The following is a 25,687-nucleotide window of genomic DNA, read 5'->3' as shown; positions in this document are numbered from 1 at the left end:
AAGAAAATGCTCCATTACTTCTTTCTCACTTGGAGCTACAATAAGTTGGTGAGGCTTGAATGTTGTATCAGTCTCTCAAAAACCACTCACACAGCTCCCTTTTATTTAGCTTACACCAGATGTAATTTCTTCATAAACAATATTTATTAAGATGTGTTATTTTAGTGAAATATCTGAACTGGCTTCTGTTGTTAAAGCAAACTCTTTCATATTTAAATCATAAATAAAATGCTTATGATATTATTCCAATATAATGTATCTGTTATATTAAGGTTTTTTTTGCACACTAGACAATTTCAGATCATTGAGCCTTGAAGCATTGAGTTAGAGTCCAACATTGTCTTCAAACAAGGTTTTCCTGTTAGCTTCCTGTGGTCAACTTGCTTCCATTGGGCATATCTTATTCCACCCTAAATGTAACTCCATTAGAATCATTGTCCTTACCAATCCATTGTTGGTTCCCTATCCCTCAAGCATATTAATATCCTATTTCTTGTCTATAAGTTCCTGCACAGTGTGATTGCACCCCCACCTTTGCAAATCCCCTCATCCTTATGTTGCAATATGTACTTGTCTATTCTTTGAACTCTGGCCTTCACTTTTGTCCTAAGAACCTTTAGCTCTCTTATGCTTACATTCTGTAATACTCTAAACCCATTTCCCTTGGAAATTCTATTCCTTTATTCAAAAGTCTCAAATTCACTCCTTTGTTATCATCTTCAATTACCACCCTTAACGCATCTTGCTGTCTGGCTATTTTTGAGCCTTCTATTATATCAACAATGTTTTTGGAGCCGTTAAATTGTGAGAACCTTTTTACTATTTCTACGTATCAGTTTCACTGAACCTTAGCAAAATTAATCTGCAACATACTTCTGAGAATTATTATAAAGAAATATTAGCAAACTGCACAACACTAAAATATTTCTTAATTCAGCATGTTCTTGAAATGAACAAATAAAGTTTTATTTATTTAGATTTTAATGCAGAATTAGTACTGTTTGAAATTGCAAAATAGCTATTTTGACCACTTCACAAAGCTCGAATTAAATGGTTCACCCACACACAACATACACTGGACATGTAGCTTTGTGAGAAAGAAAATCATTGCAGTTTTCAGAAGTAATGCAAGCAAATCAAATTTCCTAATGCATTGCTGAAGCTTATAACTTTGGTCTGCACCCCACCTCCCCAGGGAACTTACCAAATTGACGAGCTGAATTGAAGGCACAAGTACTCTTGAGTAAAGAAAAGGATATAGCTGCAGTCTCAGTAACTCAGAGACTGTCTAAGAATGTCTGTTTTATAATATTTCACCAAAGGAATCTCTCTCTATAATGCATGATGTGTCCTGTGATTCATGCTTTCAAAAGGCTTTGTACTCTTACTGACTGCACATTCTCTTTCTTTACTATTGTGCACCTTTTTCTCTTTTTTTAAGAAGTCTTTGTTCATTGTGCTGAGCATCCACAAAAGAAACAGCAAATCTACTCTTTTGTGCTGACTGTTGGATACCATGTCAAAGTGTTCAGTTTAGCCAAATGGAACTTGCATCACTTTGGCCATTGGCTGAGTCTCCGGTTGTGGTTTGAGACTCACCAGAGTAACTTGAGAGTTCTGTTCAATTTCCCTTCACTTGGCTTTCATAGACCAGTACTTTATATTTCACCTCATCTGTCTGCTATCATGTTAACAAGCTGAAGTGAATCTCTGCAGTGTATTGACAACATAATAAACCTGGATTTGGATTTCACCCTGTGAAGAATGACTCACTTCTTGGTTTAAAAATTCTAGCTAGGTGCTTTCATCTGCTTCAGTGATCAAAACAGCTGACTTTGCAGATGACCAAATGAGATACAAAAACTAACTTAGCAAAAGTCTTGTCGTCACTGAATCTGTCTGTTCACAGGTACCTACTGTAAAGAGAATGACATGAACAAATTATTAAAAGTGCAAAGGTTGGGAGAAGGAAGGGGTAATGCAAGAAAGGATCGACAACATTTTAAGGTAACAATCAACCTTCCCGATCAGAAGAGTCTGTAAAGCCGACAACTGAATTGTAAAACACACAATATACAAGGCAAAAATTATGGTCATTACCACAAGAGTGACAAGGTTTTCTTCATCTAAATCAAGATGAACACCAATAGAAATTTTAGTTATGCTGTCGTTGCATTAAATTTCAATGAAAACCTGATGAAATTGCATCATTAGGAATGGCCTTGGAATGTATTCTATGCCCCTCTCTCTATCAGTTTGAAGGTTGTAGATGGGGAATTATGAAATGCAGACTGCGGCCTGCCAAGTGACTTCCTGTGAAACCCCAAACTTTATCCAATTTAATGGTAAGAGGCAGCCCATAGAGTCTTTGGGCTCAAGGCCCTTAAGTGGCCAATAAAATGCCTCATTTTGTCCATGTGCTATTTTATCAGTGACATGGGAACCCCATGCCAATTGGGTAACCTAGAAGGTTTTTGTGGGAAAGCTGGTGTTCGGCAAATGTTGTATCCAGACCTCAGGTGAATTTCCTCAAGTTGCTACAGTTCCAGATGGAAGAGGAGAAAGTGAGAATTACAGATGCTGGAGATCAGAGTGGAGAGTGTGGTGCTGGAAAAGTGCAGCAGGTCAGGCAGCATCCGAGGAACAGGAAAATTGGCATTTCGGACCAGAGCCCTTCATCAGGAATCAGATTCCTGATGAAGGGCTTATGTCCGAAACATCAATTCTCCTGCTCCTCAGATGCTGCATGACCTGCTGTGCTTTTTCAGCACCACACTCTCGACTTTCAGATGGAAGACCCAGCATTGTCAAGCTTTCAGATGATGGTTGATGAACTAGTTCTCCTTCTTTTTTCACCTGCTCCTTGGTTGGTTGAAACCAGGTTAAGGATCCCAACCATTGGCAAAACTTTGTCCCAGGCTAAATGAATTTATATTTAAATAGGAGTCGATTGAATCGGCTTTTTTGAGTTAATAAGGAGTGAGTTTGTAGTTTACTAAACATGAGAAGAAATAATAATGCAACACATATATGCACAAATCAAAGGTAAGATCTCCACCATCCACAGCACTTTGCTTTTATTCTAAATTATTGCCTTACCTGATGGCTGCATAGTTCATAGAGTCATAGAGCATATAAACAGGTCCTTCAGCCCACCATGTCTATACTAAACAACAAACCACACTAATCCCATTTACCCTTTTATGCTCTGGCATTTTAAGTACTCTCCCTGCAGATGCTTCTTAAATATTGCCTCTACCCCCTTTCAGGCAGCACAGTCCATATTTCTACTGCCCTCTGGGTGAAAAAAATGTTTCCTCAGATCTCCCCTAAACCACTTACTCCTCACCCTAAACTTATGTTCTCGGGTCTTAAACATGTCTGCTATGGGGTAATCTCATCATTAATTTTTCTATGGACAATGTTCAGCACCATTCATGATATGTTAGGTACTCATAGAACAAAGAAGAGCACAGCACTGGAACAGGCCCTTCAGCCCACTAAGCCTGGCATCTTTCTGAAGTAATTTTGTATACCTCAATCAGACCCTAAATCAGCCTCCTCTGCTCCAAGGAAAGCAAACCCAGTCTTTCCGGTCTCTCTCATAACTGAGACTTTTCATCCCATGCAACATCCAGGTGAATCTCCATTACACTGTCTCCAGTACAATCATATCCTTCCTATAGTGTAGTGATCAGAATAGCACACAGTACTCCATCTGTAGCCTAACCAATGTTTTATAAAGTTGCCTTCAAATCCAGTGAAACCATGATGTCTGAGTGGACCAAATTTTACTTTATAAAGATTTAGCTACATGCGGCACGGTGGCTCAGTGGCTAGCACTGCTGCCTCACAGTGGCAGGGACCCAGATTCAATTCCAGCCTTTGGTGACTGTCTGTGTGGAGTTTGCACATTCTCCCCGTGTCCGCATGGGTTTCCTCCGGGTGCTCCGGTTTCCTCCCACAGTCCAAAGATGTGCAGGTTATGTGAATTGGCCATGCTAAATTGCCTATAGTGTCTAAGGATGTGCAGATTAGGCACATTAGTAGAGGGTAAATGTAGAGCAATGGGGAATAGGTTGGGTGGGATACTCTTCGGCGGGTCGGTGTGGATTTGTTGGGTTGAAGGGCATGTTGCCATGCTGTAGGGACTCTATGACTCTTCTATGTACCCAAACGTGGTTACCCTTCTTGTGAAAATTTCCTGAAATATTCTTATCCAAAGCTAGAACTCCAATCTGATTTGTTTTGTGCATAGTGAGCATGTGCAATGTGATTATCTCCCAAGATGTAGCAGGAATACTTAGCCAGCTTTACTGAAGGGATTCATTTTATCTTCTGATGGATAATAACTTGGAGTCATTTTGTAAAATAAGAGGTCAAATTTGAAGACCCTTGAGGTAAAGTTGCTTTTTTTTTTAAGTGAAGAGGTCATGTTTGAGAAAAGATTGATCGTTAGTTCTGATCACTCACGTCTTGAAGCTATTGATTTTAATTCTTTACATTTTAGAACATGAATCAATAAAATCAAGGAAGAAAAGCTGATGGTAGAAAGGAAATGAGAGACAGAATGAAAAACAGAAAGAGACAATTCATGTCATGCTAAATTAATTTTAATATGATATCAATTAGTGATTGGCTTGGCTTAAATTAAGTCAGAAGAAAATGAGAACAGCAGATGATGGAGATCAGGTTCGAAAAGTAATGCTGTTTCAAGGAATGTATAAGAAAGACACAAGGCAAGAAAAATAGGAAGTTCTGGCAGTATCTTGTCTCTTTTCACCCATCTTTGGGTGGGAATAAGGGAGAGTAGAGGGTCTTGAACAAAGTTTATGGATAAGCTGAGTGGCATGGAAAAGTGAGGATATAGGATTGAGGAATTGAGTGGAGTCGAAAAGAGGAGTAAGGCTCGTGACTGAATTGAACAAGTAGATGACTAGAGAGAAGGGCCAATGAGGACATAAAGGATTCTCAAATGCATGGTGGAAACAAGTGAAAAGCATATTTGATTGAGGAAGGGAGCGAAAAGGAGACACAATGACCCTGCAATCCCAACATCAAATGTAACCTGTAACTGGCTTTATATCTTTTCTGCACTAGTGCATGCCATACGTAACACCTCTGAGGCACAAGAGAGAAAAGATAGAGTTAGAAACCCTCTCACAATCTGTAAAGGGAAGTTTGCACTTCATCTGAAGTCATTATGAGCAATTTCAAGATACTGGCTAGACTAACACAGAAACAGACTAAAACAATCTATAAATGATTTGATCTAACAATTTATCTTGTCTTTCGGTGCTTTTCCTTTGCTCCTTAGGCTTCCCTGTGTCGCAGTTCGAAGGTCAAGTGTTTCCATGCTTCTGCCAACAGAACTTTATAACTGGCTGTAGGAAGTATACAGGCAAGAGAGACAAGATGACTCCCCTCTGATTGTCCTTGTATTTCTGAATTACACCTCTAATAGTTCTTCACAATATTGTGACACAGAGTTAAGTTAAAGAGCTGAATTTTGTGGTCAGTGGCGGAACAATGCTCCTCACTTCAAAGTCAGAGAAGGTCCGGTGCAGTCTCTAATTTGAATTTCACTTGCTATTTGACTCTGACACTAAATCAAAGTGCCAGCACAGTGATCCAACTTATCAGGTTAATGAACTAATCATACTGAAGTACTGTCACAGACAGTAAACCACGAAAGAGGATTCACTAATATTCTTCACTTTGAATTAAATTTTACAGTGAGTGATGTAATTGATTGTAGCATTCAAAAGGAATTATGATAGAAACTGAAATGCAAGTAACATTTGAAAAATGCTAAAAATGTTTTAAATTTATAATGGAGAAATTTGACATTCCACAAAATTAAATTTAGGTTTCAAGTCTGGAAAGACTTTACATTAGTAATCGTAAAATTAGTATTATGCTAAAATCTCAGTAAGAGTTCAATCAAAAAATGTAAATTATTCAAGGGTTGTTATTGTGAGATTTAGAGCATAAAATTTTCCGTCAATTTGATTACTTTTAGTTGATTGTTGGCTGAAGGAACATCAAACAGTGAAATCAATGGGTTGCATTTAAACATTGGCCACAGCTCTTGTGTTTTAATTTAACTGCACATGTGCAGACCTGAAAAGTTACTGCCATTTTCACAGCAATGATAGCAAATGCTGACACTTCCACCAGTTTCATTAGTGCAAACACAAAGTCAAAGTAAGTGGACCTCTATTTACCTCCTATCAACATTGCTACACAATCAACGAACTGGGAATGACTCTGGTGTGAAGGGAAGTTGCCAATCTCCCTTTTTCATAGCATCTATTTTCTGAGAAAATTTACTTCTAATATAATTACTGTGAACCAATTCTGAACAGGTCATTAGAACCTCTGTGAAAATTAGGTGTATTTAACTCTGAATGTAAGAGAGAGTAACTTACTAAAAGCAGGAGGATAATTTAGCAGACCAACTACAGACCAATAAAAGTAATGTGCAGAGCTGCTTGCAGTAACAGAGAAAAGGACAGACAAATAATCCTTGTATTCAAACCTTACAAGCATCCGGTTGTAAAGCGTGTACTTCAATGACTGAACTGAGGGTGTTGACCTTTCTAAGTCATTGTATTCATGTGGTTTAGTGTACAAGGTGTCTCATGGTGTCTGGCAGGCAGCCGGAGGTACAACTGCTTTTGATTAACTTTAAGTGATAATGAAAACCAAGACATCGCCTTTAGTAGGACATTAGTTCTTTCTGATGTCTCATATAAAACAACGGAAGTTTGACTGTACTTTACACTTTCTGATCCTTTGTTCAAATTAAATATGGCATCTGTCAGAATGATTTCACTAGGTGCCATTAATTTTCTCAGACCTTCTCGAAGTCAAAGCCTCAGCATTGCTATGAGAGACGAACATGCTAATGAGAAGGCAGATCCTATTAGTTCTCCACCTATACTGGATGTATGGAAGTTATTAGGTGTAAGGTGCAAATATAAAATGGTTGGCGATGCCTACAGATGTCGGGATAATGTGTAAGGAGGTCCATGTATGTAAATAATCATAGGTTAAAAAAAGAAACCTTGCAGGATCACACTAAAGTTCATTCTGGTTCTGTGACAGTGTGACATTGTAGAAGAAAAAATAATTGAATTTCATGAAAGATTATCATTTTATGCACTGTCCTGCGTCTTATTTATTGTAATCAATTGGGAGGTTTCCATTATACAACAGAATTGTGGGGCTCAGCAGAGCTCATTTGCATTCCATAGTAGTACATGTTATTCAATAATAAATAACCAGTCCAATGGAAAGGAATTCATGCTTATAGAGTATAAGGGATTCTTGCTGTTAAAAAAAAAGTTTATAAAATAGAGTCATTTAAAAACAGTCTACAACTTGTTACAATTAATATTGATTGTTATCTGATTGTCTGTTACTGGCTTCATTCTTACTTCGGAGATGCCGGTGTTGGACTGGGGTGTACAAAGTTAAAAATCAGGTGATAGTCACCTGATGAAGGAGCGTCGCTCCGAAAGCTAGTGTGCTTCCAATTAAACCTGTTGGACTATAACCTGGTGTTGTGTGATTTTTAACTTCATTCTTACTGGTTTGTTAAGAGCACAAAAGATAAGAGCTGCTGCCTCTAACGTCTTGTGGAGGTCTATCATGGAAGACTTCCTCTGGTTAATATCGTTAGTAACACATTAAGTGGTAGTAAGATCTCACTAAATCTAATCAAATTGAGATGCACATTTTAAAAGCAGATTAAAATTTCATGAGCAAAAGTGACCATAGGAAATCTCTCCACAATGCTAACAACGTACAAACTTACAGAAAGCAAAGGCAATCTTCCTGAAAAGCGATTTGCTGGTGGGAGCATCCATAGGTGAAATTTTGACACACAATTCATCAGTATAAAACTGTTTGACCAGGTGGGCAATTGCAACTTAACTGGCTGGCCTTTGTACTGGTATCAAATACACAGGCATCAGCAGTGAGCTGGATCTCATGGTAGGAAGACACTCCAAAGTCTATAATGCCAGCATGAAGGCTTAACTTCGAGTTCCACTTTATAGCTACTAAAGTGAATACGATTGAAAGACAGATGAGTGACAGAATTGTTTAAAGAAGCTGGTATCCAGTTCTCTGAGAATAAAATCCTAAAGAACTGAGGATGTTATAAATCAGAAACAAAAACAGAAATTGCTGGAAAAGCTCAGCAGGTCTGGCAGCATCTGTGAAGAGAAATCAGAGCTAATGTTTCAAGTCGAGTGACCCTTCCTCAGAACTGGAGTTCTATTTTTGTTTCCAGTTCCCTCTCATGCTTCAATGAGGCAAAAGCATCTTCAGAATTTGATGTCATAAACGTCTCTTCATTCAATATGGGACAGAGGACTAGCTTTCAAACTTGCTCCAAAAGGATTAGCCTTATGCTCCGTACAAAAAAAGCAGGACACTTGACAATGGTTTGGCATTCACTTAGTGTCCACAGCCACAACCCCATACAGCCGGAAATGATTCACAAGTTGGGAAATATGTATTTCATCAATGTTGGGAAATGTTGTAACTTTAAAGATTAAATGACCAGGCAGAAACCTCTGGAAAATAAGCAATGCATGAATGAAAATAATACTTCACTGCCTTGTGAGGCCTTACTCATGTCTAGTAAAAGTAAGTAAAAAAAAATCATCCCATGGGGTTTCAAAAAAGCATGATAAAGCAACATTTAACACTAATCTGCGTTAGGGTAGACAAGCAAAGCCTTGGTCAAAGTTTAAGGGAAATCTTAAGGAAGGCAGAGGAAATTCCCTTTATACCCTTCAGGGAAGCAATTCTGCCATCCTTGCCTGGTCTGGCCTACAGGGTGACTTCAAACTCACAGCAATATGGCTGATGCTTTATAGTGCCAGCCCCTCCCCGGCAATAAATGCAGTCTTAGCCAGTGATGCCAAGAACACATAACAATCCCAAGCAGAGGGACTTGACAACTGGACAACATCAATGATGGAGAGAGTTAAAGTCCAGAATGTTCAAGAAGCCACTATTAGAAGAGAGCAGGGATTTCAATGGTTGTGCAGGTGAAGAAGATTGCAGCCGAAGAGCCATCTAAATTTGAAACGTTAGCCTGCTCTCTCTCCATGGATGCTGCCTGACCTGCTGTGATCTCTAGCATTTGTTGTTTTCAGTACAGATTCCAGCATCTGCAGTAATCTGCTCCGGAGAAGACCACATCCAAGTAAAGGTTTGAAAACAGACATGAAAATTTGAAAATTGAACTTTTGCTTAATTGTGATCTAATGTAGATCAATGAGCACAGGGGTGAAGGGTGAATGGAACTTTATGGGGGGAAAGACACATATAGGTTTAGATGGTTAAAGGTACAATGTAGAAGGTTGATTAGGAATACATTGAAATAATTGATTGTTGAGGTGACAAAGTTATTGGTGAGTGTTTAGTAGCAGGTGAACTGAGGCAAGACAGATTCAGATGATTTTATGGAAACAGGTGTAGATTTTCACACCTTACTGGACAAAGACCTTTGATGCTATTCCTGAAAATCATCAAGGTACAAACTTTTTGGATTCTTCAAACAAGTTTTTTTTGTGTGATATAGTCTTGTGTTAACGTGTATCGCTGTCAATACATGTAACTGATTCAGTCTTTGTATTGGGTGAAGTAGTTCTTGAGTTCTTGGGGCTTCCCTCCTTACCTTGCCCCATATTGATATCATGGCAGAATCCACAGCCTCAGTCAGTCAGAGAGAATGTGAGAGACAGCAGGAATGGTATGGGGAAGGGGCGTGGCTTACTTCATACTCCACATTCAATCTGCCAAAACCTCTACCACGAAGGAAAAAGGAAAGGCTTGGGCAGGACAGAATCTTCCAGTAGAAATTGGGCAGCGGGAGTGCAAGTGAGCGACCCTTACTCTTGGGGTGGGGTTGGGGGCTCAGGGGAGGACCCGGGCTGCTGAAGGGGTGGGTCTTCGGCCTGTTTTGTTGTCAGCTTGTCAGGGCTAAAGAGGAAATCATTGTCTTTGCATTAATGTCATGGTGTTGTTACTTCAAAGGCACCAGGGCACATTGACTGCAACCCAGGAGAGGACTCTGGCTCTCTGTTAGAAGATCTGCAGTGCTATATTGTGGCTCTTCCAAACTCTGAAGAAGAGTCATACAGCGCTTGAAATATTAGTTCTATTTCTCTCTCCACAGATGCTGCCAGGCTTGCTGAGTTTCTCTGTGTTTATTTCCAGCATTCACAGTATATTGCTTTTATTCAAGGATAACATTTGCACTCTGCCAGGGTAAGAGGCAGAGTCTATTCCAGCTATTCCCAAATTGTGGTCTGTGATCCAAGGTGTCAGGGCTGGGGTCAGGACTCTGAAGCAGCTAAAAAATTTAATTCTGACAGTTGTTTTACAGGTGGATAAGGCCTAACTGATTAATCTTTGAGTAAAACAGAAAGAACTGTGGGTACTGTGAATCAGACACAAAAACAAGCATAGCTGGAAAAGCTCAGCAGGTCTGGCAGCACCTGTGAAGAGAAGTCAAAGTTCCAACTTCAGATCCAACCGCCCTTATACAGAATCCTTCCAGGGGTCATGAAATGTTAACTTTTGATTTCTCTTCAAAGATGCTGCCAGACCTACTGAGCTTTTCCAGCAACTTCTGTTTTTGTTTGTGATCAGTCTTTGAGGCCTGATTCTGCTTCAAAAAAAGATGGTGGAAAACTTGCGTTTTTTAAAATCCCTTCAAATGGCACAGCAGTCTTGATGGGCTGAATGGCATTCTTCTGCTTCTATGTCTTACAGTCTAATGGTGATCGAAGACTAGATTCAGGGGTCAGAGCATTCACGTCATGGTGTTCACTTGCTCCTACAGCAGCACAGAGACATTCACCTGAGCGAGTGGATGGTCCCCATTAGGTTCAGGGCCCTAGTTAGATTCAGGTCCCTGCCCAATCTCATTGTAGATGGTGAGCCTCAGGATTCAGTTATAAGAGGCCTAATGTAGAAGCAGATACAAACAGGAGAAAAGTGAAGCCAGAGGCCATAAATAGAATAGCATGCAGCCTAGAGGAGTTCTTCCATGCTCTGTCTATTCTTGTTGCTCTGGTACATAAACACTTGACTGCTTCCATGGAAAGGGTAGTGACTGCCAAGCCCAGTAGAACACTTAGATATGTGAGATACAGCTGCCAGATATGTGCTCAGACATTCGCTCCATCACTGAAGGCTTGGGTGCACTGTAAGAATGGTGGGGTGAGAGGACGGTTTGGCACTTCAATCTCCCATCAGGGTCCCTTCTCCTCTAAGAGTCAAAAATGGGCCAATGAACACAGACAGAGGGGAGCAGCACTGGACAGGTAACCCAGAGGGTTCACTCCTGGACAATCCAAGGCTACCTTGCCACTGCACCCCCCTCTCCCAGTGACACCATCACTTCCAGCAAGTCAGGGCTGAGTATGGTATGTGAGAGACCCTCAGCATGCTGGTCCCAGATCACCAGCAGACACGTACCAAAGTCATCGAAAACTACAACACAAAACAGTTGAAGGGCTATCTCCCCCTCAGCTATGAATGTTTTTTAAATATTTATTCATGTGATAGTCAGTATTTATTGCCCATCCCTAATTGCCCAAAGGGCAGTTAAGAGTCAACCACATTGCTGTGGGTCTGGAGTCATACATGTAAGCCAGACCAGGTAAGGATGGCAGTTTCCTTCCCTAAAGGACATTAGTGAACCAGATGGGTTTTTTTCCCAACAACTGACAATGGATTCATGGGCATCATTTAGACTCGTTAATTCCAGATTTTTATTGAATTCAAATTCCACCATCTGCTATGGCAAGATTTGAGTCTGGGTCCCCAGAACATTACCCGGGTCACTGGATTAACAGTCCAGTGATAATACCATTGGCCATTGCCTCCCCATTGGATGGATATTCAGTTGTCTTGGGAAAGAGTGAAAAGCAAAGACATTTTGTACTTTATATCACATGTATATGCAACTATGTTTTAAGCTCACTCATGTAGGTTGCCTTTCATTATGTTGCTAGATGCTACTGATAATGGTGTCCATGTCAACACATTGCACTTCACTCCCTCTCAGTCTCCTGGATGTTGGCTCATGGATAAATGATCTTGTCGCATCCTCAGTCGTGGCATCATGAGTGTTATGCCACATGTAGGATTGAAAGCTGGGCTTTACATTTTGAATTTGAGGCCAGGGAATAGATCTGTCAACCCTTCAGATACTGTCCACCCTGTCATCAATTTTATGAGATTGCTTCCATGTCAGTTTGACAAACTCTCACCTGAGACTGGTTCAATCCATAGGTTTGTTTATTTAAAACAGTACACCACATTATAAGTAATGAAGCAGATTATAATAAATCAACTAATTTGTGTGTGAGCAGCTTACACACCTCAAACACACTAACTGCATTGCAGAGTTATCACAACATTGTGCACAACATGCACACAACACACGATGGGCCCTTAAAGGTGACTCTCTTACAGATAGGATGAACATACATACACAACAGCTACTGGCCATGGCTGTGACTGTTCTTGGGCCACCCTCTGTCAGTCCTCTTTAGAAGCACCACTGATAGTCGATCTGGAAGATTCACTTGAATCAGCCTCACATATGCATGGGATGATTGAGGTGGATGTTTTTGGGATTGATCTGTTCAGCATTCTCCCTCCATCCCTGAATCAGCCAACCACAAATGTCCTTCAGCTCAAATTTGACTGCAACCCTTGACAGTGCTAAGACCTCAATGATTTGAGAGACCCCCCCCCCACCCCCGACCACCCCCCACCTGCCGAGTACTGGAAGATGACCACCGCACCTGGTACATGCTACTTCTGCACAATCATGAATCTGAAGGCATGCATTTCTTGCTTACATAGAACGTAACTGGAAAAGACAACATAATTCCGACAGTATAATGAGTGTGCATGACATACCAATGTTGCCAAAGGGTTTTCTGACAACTGCTGCTGGGATGATTGAACCAACTTTAAGGTTCTAGGAACTTTACTGCAAACTTTCATCCCAATGTTGGGAATCTGATTGAATGACGGGCCAAAATAATTAACTTTCCCAATCACCATTCTTCCCGCTTCCTGCTGCAACATAGTCTTTTGCCTATTATACATAGTACATGATGTGGCGGGGTAGGTAGAAATATAAACAGAAGTCCCATTGTCTTTCTTAAATGAGAACTGCTTTCTTACCACAAAATGAATGAATCAGTGAGTTATCATGTTGCTTGCTTTATTTAAAACATGCATTCCAATGGCTGCATTTCGGCATCAGCATGTTCACCAAAATTAAACCCAAAATAAAGAGCAGTATTCTTATGTGGTTGCTGTCATAGCACTGTTTCATTACACTGCAATTATTAGTGTGGTACAGACACATGGATTGTATGTTTGCAGACATACCTTTATTACATTATTTGTGCCTCAGGTAATTTATGCTGATTAAAGACCTAATATACATATTGCAATTCAGATTTTGGCTGGTGCTGATAAGTAGACTTTGAAGGCAGATTAAAAGCTTGGTGGATAACACTTAACATTAATGCTGGATTGTCGAGTGAAGTAAACAGAACATGATCAATTGATGATGACTGTTGAAAAAGAGCAATACACTATTATTTAAAATGTTTCAATTTTCATTGATTGGATAATTAGAGATGTCCTTAAGTCTTACACAGGTGGAGAATAGAAGGTAAGACTTAGAAAGAAAATAAACAAGTACTGAAATAAAAAGCAAAACATCCTATAAATGTACAACATTAAGTCTGTGCTTGCAAGAAGAAAATAATGTTTTACAGCACAAATTTCCTTCAGCTTAGAAGGGGGCAAGTAAACAGTTTCGATATTTCACATATAGATTGGTGAAAATCTGTGAAGATGATGACAAGGCAGCTAGGTTGCTTGTGGAAAAGGTAATTTAGGTTTATAAAAAGAGCTCGGTTAATACTTTTTATGGATTTGAATGAGACTACTGGAATATGGATTGAACTTCCTTTGTTTGTCAGTTTATAATATCCCCACTGAACCCAATTTTAAGATCTAGACGAAAACAGCAAAGCTGTTGCATCAAAGAATAACTTAACGATACTACAATTTTTTTCCTAATAAAATTACAGTCCAGAAGGGAATTATGACAGCAGATGCAATGCTTTGATCATGGGCTTAGAATGATGAATTTTACCAAGAATTATAATATGATTTTCATGTTAGAATGCATAAAGTAAAAGATAGAAAGGACATTTTGTTAGTTCACAAACAATTTTCTTGGTGGAGTAACATTATGATCTTATTTGGTGTTGCTTGCATTTCTCCACAGTTCACTCTCAAACCTGGTGAATAAAATAATCAGGAAGACCAGTTATCTGCAATGTTAGTACGTCTTAAGATCAGCACGAAAAATAGAATTCTGCATTTGTTGCAGTTAGGATATAGTAATGATTGAATTTGTGCTTTACTTCATCAACTGATGAAGACATCGATTTTACATAAAGATGGCACCTAAGCCTCTCTCAATCGCAACTGCAGTCTGCACACATATTTCATCAGGAGCATTTGGCCAGCCCAATGACTATGGTGTCAACAAACTCAGCACAGAATGGGAACTGAATTTGAGACTGTTGTGGTCCATGACTCATTACCATACTCAGATAGAACCACAGGAACAGAAGTAGGCCATTCAGCCTGTCCAGCCTGTTTCATCATTTAATTTCGTTGTTGTTGGTGATCAGCCTCAAATCCATTTTTCTCCATAATCTTTGATCCTATTAATGTCCTAAAATCTATCAATTTCTGTCTTGAGCCTGTTTCAATGATTAAGATTGCACACTCCTTTAGGATAGAGGATTTGCAAAGATTCATCATCTTTGAAATGAAGAACTCACTCTTTTTCTCAGTCTTAAATGACCTACCTGCAACTGATTACTATGTTCCCTGATTTTAGACTCACCAGCCAGGGGAAATACCTTATCCACATCTGCCCTGTGCTGCCCTGGAATGCGTCTGTAAGTTTCAAAAGATATCATTCCTTATACATCGATTTCTAAGGAATGAAGATTCAGTTTCCTCTATCTCTCTTCATAAAACAATTTGGCCATCCCAAGGATGAATCTAGTGAACATCAAAGCACTCCCTCTCTGGTCAGTATATCATTCCTTAAATAAATGGACAAAAAGAAATTAAAAAACACCCCCAAAAAAAACCTACACCATACTCCAGATGCTGTCTCACTAAGGCTCTATACAAATATAACAAGACACATATACTCCTGTACTCAAATCCCTTTGTGATGAAGACGACCGTATCATTGTCTTCCTAATTACTTGCTGAACCTGCATGTTAACTTAAAAGAGTCATAGAGTTATAGAGATGTACAGCATGGAAACATACCCTTCAGTCCAATCCGTCCATGCTGACCAGATATCCCAACCCAATCTAGTCCCACCTGCCAGCACCCAGCCCATATTCCTCCAAACCCTTCCTATTCTTATACCCATCCAAATGCCTCTTAAATGTTGCAATTGTACCAGCCTCCACCACATCCTCTGGCAGCTCATTCCATGCCCGTACCACCCTCTGTGTGAAAATGTTGCCCCTTAGGTCTTTTTTATATCTTTCCCTCTCACCCTAAACCTATGCCCTCTAGTCTGGACTCCCTGACCCCAGGGAAAAGACTTTGCCTATTTACCCTATCCATGCCCCTCATAATTTTGTAAACCTCTATATGGTCACCCCTCAGCCTCTGACGCTCCAGGGAAAACAACCACAGCCTGTTCAGCCTCTCCCTGTAGCTCAAATCCTCCAAGCCTGGCAACATTCTTGTAAATATTTTCTGAAACCTTTCAAGTTTCAAAACATATTTCTGATAGGGAGGAGACCAGAATTGCACACAATATTCCAACAGTGGCTGAACCAATGTCCTGTACAGCTGCAACATGACCTCCAAACTCCTGTACTCAATACTCTGACCAACAAAGGAAAGCATACCAAATACCTTCTTCACTATCTTATCTACCTGTAACTCCACTTTCAAGGAACTATGAACCTGTACTCCAAGGTGTCTTTGTTCAGCAACACTCCTTAGGACCTTACCATTAAATGTATAAGTCATACTAAGATTTGCTTTCCCAAAATGCAGCACCTCGCATTTATCTGAATTAAACTCCATCTGCCACTTCTCAGCTCATTGGCCCATCTGGTCCAGATCCTGTTGTAATCTGAGGTAACCTTCTTTGCAGTCCACTACACCTCCAATTTTGGTGTCATCTGCAAACTTACTAACTGTACCTCTTATGCTCACATCCAAATCATTTATGTAATTGACAAAAAATTAGAGGACCCAGCACCGATCCTTGTGGCACTCCACCACCACCTCTGTCTTCTACCTTTGAGCCAGTTCTGTATCCAAATGGCTAGTTCTCCCTGTATTCCATGAGATCTAACCTTGCTAATCAGTCTTCCATGGGGAACCTTATCGAACGCCTTACTGAAGTTCATATAGATCACATCTACTGCTCTGCCCTCATCAATCCTCTTTGTTACTTCCTCAAAAAACTCAATCAAGTTTGGGAGACATGATTTTCCACACACAAAGCTATGTTGTCTATCCCTAATCAGTCCTTGCCTTTCCAAAATACATGTACATCCTGTCTCTCAGGAATCTCTCCAACAACTTGCCCACCACCAACATCAGGCTCAGTGGTCTATAGTTCCCTGGCTTGTCCTTACCACCCTTCTTAAACTGTGGCACCACATTAGCCAACCTCCAGTCTTCCGGCACCTCACCTGTGACTATCGATGACACAAATATCTCAGCAAGAGCCCCAGCAATAACTTCTATAGCATCCCACAGAGTTCTAGGATACACCTAATTATGTCCTGGGGATTTTTCCACCTTTACCCATTTCAAGACATACAGCACTTCCTCCATTGTTCTATGGACATTTTGCAAGATGTCACCATCTATTTCCCTACAGTCTATATCTTCCATATCCTTTTCCACAGTAAATACTGTTGCAAAATACTCATTTAGTATCTCCCCCATTTTCTGCGGCTCCGCACAAAGGCCACCCTGCTGATCTTTGAGGGGTCCTATTCTCTCCCTAGTTACCCTTTTGTCCTCAATGTATTTGTAAAAACTCTTTGGATTCTCCTTAATTCTATTCATCAAAGCTATCTCATGTCCCCTTTTTGCCCTCCTGATTTCCCTCTTAAGTATACACCTACTTCCTTTATACTCTTCTAAGGATTCACTCGATCTATCCTGCCTATACCTTAAACATGCTTCCTTCTTTTTCTTAACCAAACCCTCAATTTCTTTAGTCATCCAGCATTTCCTGCACCTACCAGCCTTTCCTTTCACTCTAACAGGAATATACTTTCTCTGGATTTTTGTTATCTCATTTCTGAAGACTTCCCATTTTCCAGCTATCCCTTTACCTGCGAACATCTGCCCCCAATCAGCTTTCAAATGTTCTTGCCTAATACTGTCAAAATTGGCCTTTCTCCAATTTAGAGCTTCAACTTTTAGATCTGGTCTATCCTTTTCCATCATTATTTTAAATCTAATAGAATTATGGTCGCTGGCCCCAAAGTGCTCTCCCATGGACACCTCAGTCACCTGCCCTGCCTTATTTCCCAAGAATAGGTCACGTTTTGCACCTTCTCTCGTAGGTACATCCGCATACTGAATCAGAAAATTGTCTTTTACACATTTAACAAATTCCTCTCCATTTAAGCTTTTAACACAATGGCAGTCCCAGTCTATGTTTGGAAAGTTAAAATCCCCTATCATAACCACCCTATTCTTCTTACAGATAGCTGAGATCTCCTTACAAGTTTGTTTCTCAATTTCCCTCTGACTTTTCAGGGTCTATAATACAATCCCAATAAGGTTATCATCACTTTCTTATTTCTCAGTTCCACCCAAATAACTTCCCTGGATGTATTTCCGGAAATATCCTCCCTCAGTACAGCTGTAATGCTATCCCTTATCAAAAATGCCACTCCCCCGCTCTGCTCTTATCTCCCTTTCTATCCTTCTTGTAGCATTTGTGTCCTGGAACATTAAGCTGCCGTGAACTAGGCCAGACACATTCACATTCACTTCCCAAGCTCAGGTTTATCTGGTGAACTATTGCAAAAACACATCAATTTTATTTTCTGATTCAGCATTAGGTTTTACTTATAAGTCCATTTGCTCAAAACAACATTTCTAATATGCTCAATAACTTGCATGCATCTTTGAGAAAGACTTCATCAAAGTGATATTGACCTGTGTGTAACCCCCATTCATCTATTGTACTCTACGTTACTTTCTCTTCACCCCCACCCCCCTCTCATTTATCTCTCCACTCTGCAGGCACCCTGCCTCTATTCCTGTTGAAGGGCTTTTGCCCAAAACATCAACTTTCCTGCTCCTTGGATGCTACCTGATCTGGTGTGCTCTTCCAGCACCACTCTAATCTAGGCCAGTATTTATTGCCCATTCCTAATTGCCCCGAGAGCTGTTGAGAGTCAACCACATATCTGTGAGTCTGGAGTCACAGATGGGTCAAATGGGGTAAGGGTGGCAGATTTCCTTATCTGAAGGACATTAGTGCTTTTTCAACAATCGACAACAGTTTAATAGTCATCATTAGACTCTTAATCTCAGGTATTTTTGATCTCCAAAGGGATTACTGAGCTAGGTTGAACTTCTGATGGACAACACCCCTACTCTCTATGAACATTGCAAAAGTATCCAATTCTGAGTTAGGGCCAGTAGCCTTGGACTATTCCAATATACTTATTTGGGTGTTTACTTTAGGAATATTAGATGGAATATTACTAGTCCAACCCCTGGATCACTACAGAAATAACCTTCCAATCACTTACACTGAATTACTCCTGAATTATTTCTTGACTCTCAGTTACCCTCCCAATTAATGTTTCCACTCTAAACTGTGTGCCTGCTGAGAGATTCCATGCACAATGGTTGGTGTGTCCATGCATTGACTTCTAATTCTGGAAGCCACTCCCATATAACCTTGGAGGCCTGTGCAGTGGGACAAAAAGTGCATGGATCATAGGCATGACCTTGACTATGTCCCAACCATCTAACTACCTTGTAAAATCCAAGTATCACCCAGTAATCTGGATGACAGCATTTTCATTAGTAGCTATATTGTAAAACAGAACCTCAAAGTTAATCATCTCTGGATTATTGCCTGAGTCACAGGCAAATTGGCATTGATTGAATATGATTAGAGAGATGAAAGTGTGCACGTGGGAGAAAAGGGTTTTGATTCAATGCGAACTGACATTAGCATTGGGGAAAATTGGAATTGTCTTGTTGGGATAGTCTATATCTGACCATCCACGGTTCTGGTGAATTATAGAAGTTAGTGATGGAATGTGCCTTTAAGTAGTGGCAAGATGAAATAAAATGAGGCGAGATATGATAAAGTAAGGAAAATCACAAAATAATAGAACAGCCAGCAATGGGAGATTGCCAGAGTATGACAAGAAGAGACAGAATATGTAATTGTATAAGTGCATCAGTAGACAGAGCCAGAGATTGTAGAAATTGTGGAAAATGTTTAAGGCCTTGTATCTGAATGCACACAGCATTTGTAACAAAAGAATAAATTGTGAGTTCAGATAGAAATGAACATGTATGACCTGACAGGAATTACAGAGAAATGGTGGAAAGGTGACCAAGGGTAGGATGTGAATGGTGAATGATTCTTGACAGATTGAAATTATAGGAAGCATGGAAAAGATAGGATTACAATGTTAATTAAACATGCCATTAGTTCAGTATTGAGGGATTACCTTAAATTAGGAGTTCAAGATATAAAATCACTTTGGATATTGAAAAGAAATATTAAAGTTAAGAAGTCCTTTGTGAGAAAATTTATAGGCCTTCTAATAAAACTTACACTGTAGGACAGTGTATACAGAAAGAACAAAATTGGGCACCTGCTGTGTGTAGATTGGAGGAACTAGATTGGTGAAGGTAGCCTAGAAAGTGAGTTAATGGTGTTTTCAGGTCAATTTCTTATGGCAGCATTCATCAAAACCATCCTGGTAAAGAAGCTTGAGGTGACAGTGATTACTTTGTGATAGGATTTTGTGTCTAGTTTGAAAGGAAGAAGAGTGGAACTATGATTTGTGCTTTGAATCGAAATATTGGTGACTATAAGGGAATGAAGATACAGTTGACAAAGATGATCTGCGAAACTGGGATAAGAGCTGCAGTGGCAGACCTTTCAGACCATATTCATTAACTCTGAGCAAAAAAAGGCTTTTTGAAAAGGATGCAATGGATATAGGCTCGTGAATTAAGTGGACAAAAACGTAGTCGATATGTAATATGGATAAACGTGAATTCTTCTATTTTGGCAGGAAGAATGAAACAACTGTTTTTAAAGGGAGAGAGGTTTCAGAACACAGTAGAACAGAGACAGATTGAGGCCCTGGTAAATGAATTAAAAAGAAAAGTGAGTTTGCAGATCCAGTAAGTGATAAGGAGGAGACATGAAATGTTAATGTTTTTTGCAAAGGGAATGGAATATAACATCAGGAGGTTTTAATGCAGCAGTACAGGGTATTGCTGCACCCCAGACTACATCTGGAGCACTGTCTACGATGTGATGGGGAAAAAGGATTGAATTGTTTGAGGAACATTTCAGAGAATCTTCAGTTGACCTATTCCTGGTATAAAGGGCTTTTCTTGTGAAGAAGTGTTGAGCAGTTTAGGCTGAAATCCATTAGAGTTGAGAAGAATGGGAAAATGGTATTATTGGAACATGTATAATCTTGAGGAGTCCATGAAAGATGATTTCTCTTATAGTCATAGAGATGCACAGCATGGAAACAGACTCTTTGGTCCAACTCATCCATACCAACAGATATCCTAACCTAATCTAGTCCCATTTGCCAGCACTTTGCCCATATCCCTCTCAACACTTCCTATTCATATACCATCCAGATGCCTTTTAAACTTTGTAATTGTACTAGCCTCTACTACTTCCTCTGGCAGCTCAGTCCATGCACACACTACGCTCTGTGTGAAATAATTGCCCCTTTGATCCCTTTTATATCTTTCCCCTCTTACCCTAACCTTATGCCATCTAGTTCTGGACTCCCCCACCTCAGGGAAAATACTTATTTACCTTATCCATGCCCCACATGATTTTATAAACCTCTATGAGGTCATCCCTCAGCCTCTTGTAGAACATAGATCAATACAGCGCTGAACAGACTCTTCAGCCCTCGATGTTGCACCGACCTGTGAACTAATCTAAGCCCATCACCCTACACTATCCCATCATCATCCATGTCCTTATCCAAGGACTGTTTAAATGCCCCAAATGTAGCTAAGTTAACTACATTGACAGGCAGGACCTTCCTTACCACTCTGAGTGAAGAACCTGCCTCTAACATCTGTCATAAATCTATCGCCCCTCAATTTGCAGCTATATACCATTGTACAAGCAGATGTCATCATCCTAGGAAAAAGACTCTCACTTTCCACCCTACCTAATCCTCTGATCATCTTCTATGTCTCCATTAAATTACCTCTTAGCCTTCTTCTCACTAATGAGAACAGGACCAAGCCCATCAGCCTATCCTCGTAAGACCTTTGCTTCAGACCAGCAGCATCCTGGTATATCTCCTCTGCATCTTTTCCGATGCTTCCACATCCTTCTTGTAATGGGGGGACCAGAACTGCACACAAAACTTCAAGTGAGGCCGCACAAGCGTTTTGTACAGTTGTAGCATGACATCACGGCCCCGGAACTCAATCCCTCTACCAATAAAACCTGAAAACTAGAGGTTGGTTAATGTGGTGTCACAGTTTAAGAAGGGTGGTAAGGACAAGCCAGGGAACTATAGACCAGTGAGCCTGATGTTGGTGGTGGGCAAGTTGTTGGAGGGAATCCTGAGGGACAGGATGTGCATGTATTTGGAAAGGCAAGGACTGATTAGGGATAGACAACATGGCTTTGTGTGTGGAAAATCATGTCTCCCAAACTTGATTGAGTTTTTTGAGGAAGTAACAAAGAGGATTGATGAGGGCAGAGCAGTAGATGTGATCTGTATGGACTTCAGTAAGGCGTTCAACAAGGTTCCCCATGGGAGACTGATTAGCAAGGTTAGATCTCATGGAATACAGGGAGAACTAGCCATTTGGATACAGAACTGGCTCAAAGGTAGAAGACAGAGGGTGGTGGTGGAGGGTTGTTTTTCAGACTGGAGGCCTGTGACCAGTGGAGTGCCACAAGGATCGGTGCTGGGTCCTCTACTTTTTGTCAATTACATAAATGATTTGATTGCGAGCTTAAGATGTACAGTTAGTAAGTTTGCAAGTTTGCAGATGACACCAAAATTGGAGGTATAGTAGACTGCAAAGAAGGTTACCTCAGATTACAACAGGATCTGGACCAGATGGGCCAATGAGCTGAGAAGTGGCAGATGGAGTTTAATTCAGATAAATGCGAGGTGTTGCATTTTGGGAAAGCAAATCTTAGCAGGACTTATACACTTAATGGTAAGGTCCTAGGGAGTGTTGCTGAACAAAGAGACCTTGGAGTGCAGGTTCATAGTTCCTTGAAAGTGGAGTCGCTGCTAGATAGGATAGTGAAGAAGACGTTTGGTATGCTTTCCTTTATTGGTCAGAGTATTGAGTATAGGAGTTGGGAGGTCATGTTGCGGCTGTACAGGACTGCACACAATACTCCAGATGTGGCCGCACCAGAGTCTTATACAACTACAACATGACCTCAGGACTCCGGAACTCAATTCCTCTACCAATAAAAGCCAGGAATTCAGCTATTATAATGCTATTAAACATCATGGAGCATTGGTTTGATTTTCTATTATTGGAAATAGTCATTGCCTGGCATTTATGTGGAACAGATGTTATTTCCCACTTGATAGCCTAATCCTTAATATTGTCCATATCTTGTTGCATTTGGCACAGACTGCTTCAATATGTAAGGAGTGGCAAATGATGCTGAACATTGTGCATTTGTCCCCACTTCTGACCTTATGATGGAGGAAGATCATTGATGAAGCAGTGAAGATAGTTGGGACTAGGAGACTATGTTGAACACCTGCAGAGATGTCTTGTAGCTCAGATGACTGACCTCCCTCAACTACAACCATTTTCCGATGTGCCATGTTTGACTCCAGCCCGTGGAGAGTTGCCCCCAGATATCCATTGTTTCAAGTTTTGCCAGGGTTCCTTGATGTCATGCTTGGTCGAATGCAGATGTTCCTTAATGTTAAAGGCTGTCACTCTCAACTCACCTCTGGAATTCAGTTCTTTTGTCTATGTTTGAACCAAGGCTGTAATGAGGTCAGGAGCTGAGTGGTCCTGGCGGACCTCAAACTGAGCATCACTGAGCAGGTGCTGCTCGATAGCATTGTTGATGACACCTTCTATCACTTTACTGATGATCGGGAGTAGATTGACAGGATGATAATTGGCCAGGTTGGATTTGTCCTGCTTTTTGTGTACAGGACAAAACTAGGTCATTTTCTACATTGGTGGGTAGGTACTAATGTTGTAACTGTATTAGAACTACTTGACTAGGGGTGCAGCAAGTTCTGGAGCACAAGTCTTCAGTACAGTTGCTGGAATGTTGTCAGGACCCATGCCTATGAAGTATACAGTGCCTCCAATTGTTTCTAGATATCACCTCGAGGGAATTGAATTGGCTGAAGACTGGTATCTAATGCTGGGGACCACTTGAGGAGGATCATCCTCTTGGCACTTCTGGTTGAAGATTGTTGTGAAAGCTTTAGCCTTGTCTTTTGCACTGATGTGTTTGGTTCTCCCATCATTGAGACGTGGGGTTATTTGTGCAGTCTTGTTTTCCAATGAATTATTTAATTGTCTACTACCATTCAGGACTGGAGGCAACAGAAATGAAAAGCTTAGATCGAATCCATTGGTTGTGGGATTGTTAGCTCTATCTATCACTTGCTGCTTATACTGCTTGGCATGCAAATAGTCCTGTCTGGTAACTTCACCAAATTGACACCTCTTTTGTAGGTACGTCAATTGCTGCTCCTGGTATGCCCTTCTGGTCTCTTTATTGAACCTAACTGGATGGGGTAATGGTAGAGTGGGGACATGCCAGGACTTGCAGTTACAGATTGTGGATGAATAGTTTTGTTGTTGCTAACAGTCTGTGGTACCTCATAGGTGCCCAGTTTTGTGTTGGTATTTTGATTTGAAGTCTGTCCCATTTAGCGTAGTGATAACGCCAGTCAAAACTATGGAGTGCATGATCAATTTGAAGTCAGAATTTCATCTCCATTCCTCCTAATACTGTCATGGACAGTTGCATCTGCTACAGATAGATTGGTGAGGATGATGTCAGTAGGTTTATCCTTCTTGTTGGTTCTCCCACCTCCTGCAATGGGCCCAGTCTAGCACCTCTGTCCTTAAGGACCTGACTGGCTCGATCAGTAGTGCCAGTTTCGGGCTTATGCCCGAAACGTTGATTCTCCTGTTCCCTGGATGCTGCCTGACCTGCTGCGCTTTTCCAGCAACACATTTTCAGCTCTGATCTCCAGCATCTGCAGACCTCACTTTCTCCTCAAAGATTTCAACCTACTGCAAATCCTCTTACAAGGATGCCTTCCTTAAAGAAGCTCTCTTCCTCCCTCTACAAAGATTTCAGGGAGTCCCTCTCTCACTGCACCCCCCAGGTCATCTCCTCTGCACAGAAGACCTCTTTCCACCTATCACATTTCCGACGCCCCTCCCCCAAGTCCCTCCTACCTACCTTTTATCTTAGCCTGCTGGACAAACTTTCCTCATTCCTGAAGAAGGGCTTATGCCCGAAACGTCGATTCTCCTGTTCCCTGGATGCTGCCTGACCTGCTGCGCTTTTCCAGCAACACATTTTCAGCTCTGATCTCCAGCATCTGCAGACCTCACTTTCTCCTCGATCAGTAGTGGTACAGGTAAACAGCCCTTTATCCGAAATCCTGAAATTTGAAAAGCTCCAAAATCTGAAGGTTTCTCGTAAGGTTTTATCTCATTTAAAAGGTCGTTTGGTGTGCAAACAATTAACCCAACTCCACACCCACTCGATGCATGTCACTCAGATGCAACGTGGGGGTGTGTGGCCCAGCACTGACAGGCCTCAATTCTGTCTCAGGGCCCATTACTCACAGTGAATGTACTGTTTGGCAAGATTATTAAATATTTCACCCTTAAACTGTGACTTATTCCAAAATTCAAAAAATTCCAAATTCCGAAAACCAGTCCTGAGTGTTTCAGATAAAGGATTGTGTACCTGTACTACTAAACCACACGTTGAATTTCCTTACCTAGAATATATTGTCTGCCTGCCATCCTCAGTACTTCTCCCCGAGTGTTGTTCAACAGGGAGGAGTACTTATTCATCAGTTGAGGAGGGGTGGAGTGGAAAGCATTATCAGTAAGAGGTTTCCTTGCCCATGTTAGACCTGATAATATGAGATTTCATGTGGTCCAGAGTTAATGTTGAAGACTGCCTTCATAACTCCCTCCCAACTTTATTACACAGTGCTATTGCTTCTGATAGGTCTTTCTTGCCAATGGCACAAGGGATGATGATGGTGACCTTTTGTAAAGGATGATTTCATGATTATGACTGTAAGGCTG

At 40.7% G+C, this 25,687-nt stretch overlaps 1 protein-coding gene across 1 annotated transcript in view; it reads right to left on the bottom strand.

Annotated features, from left to right (window-relative positions):
• Positions 1–1,249, bottom strand: part of LOC122555464 (fibroblast growth factor 10) — a 140,438-nt gene extending 139,189 nt beyond the window's left edge. Inside the window, exon 1 of the mRNA XM_043701493.2 lies at positions 1,205–1,249. The gene's annotated coding sequence lies outside the window, so the exon portion shown is untranslated. The remainder of the gene's footprint in view (positions 1–1,204) is intronic.
• Positions 1,250–25,687: the final 24,438 nt, after the last annotated feature.

This window comes from Chiloscyllium plagiosum, unplaced genomic scaffold (genome assembly GCF_037043375.1).
Source record: "Chiloscyllium plagiosum isolate Xiang-an unplaced genomic scaffold, Cpla_swu_hap1 HiC_scaffold_1, whole genome shotgun sequence".
In the NCBI taxonomy this organism is placed as follows: domain Eukaryota; kingdom Metazoa; phylum Chordata; class Chondrichthyes; order Orectolobiformes; family Hemiscylliidae; genus Chiloscyllium; species Chiloscyllium plagiosum.
Note: the sequence above shows the minus strand (reverse complement) of the source record. Positions and strands in the feature narration are given on the sequence as shown.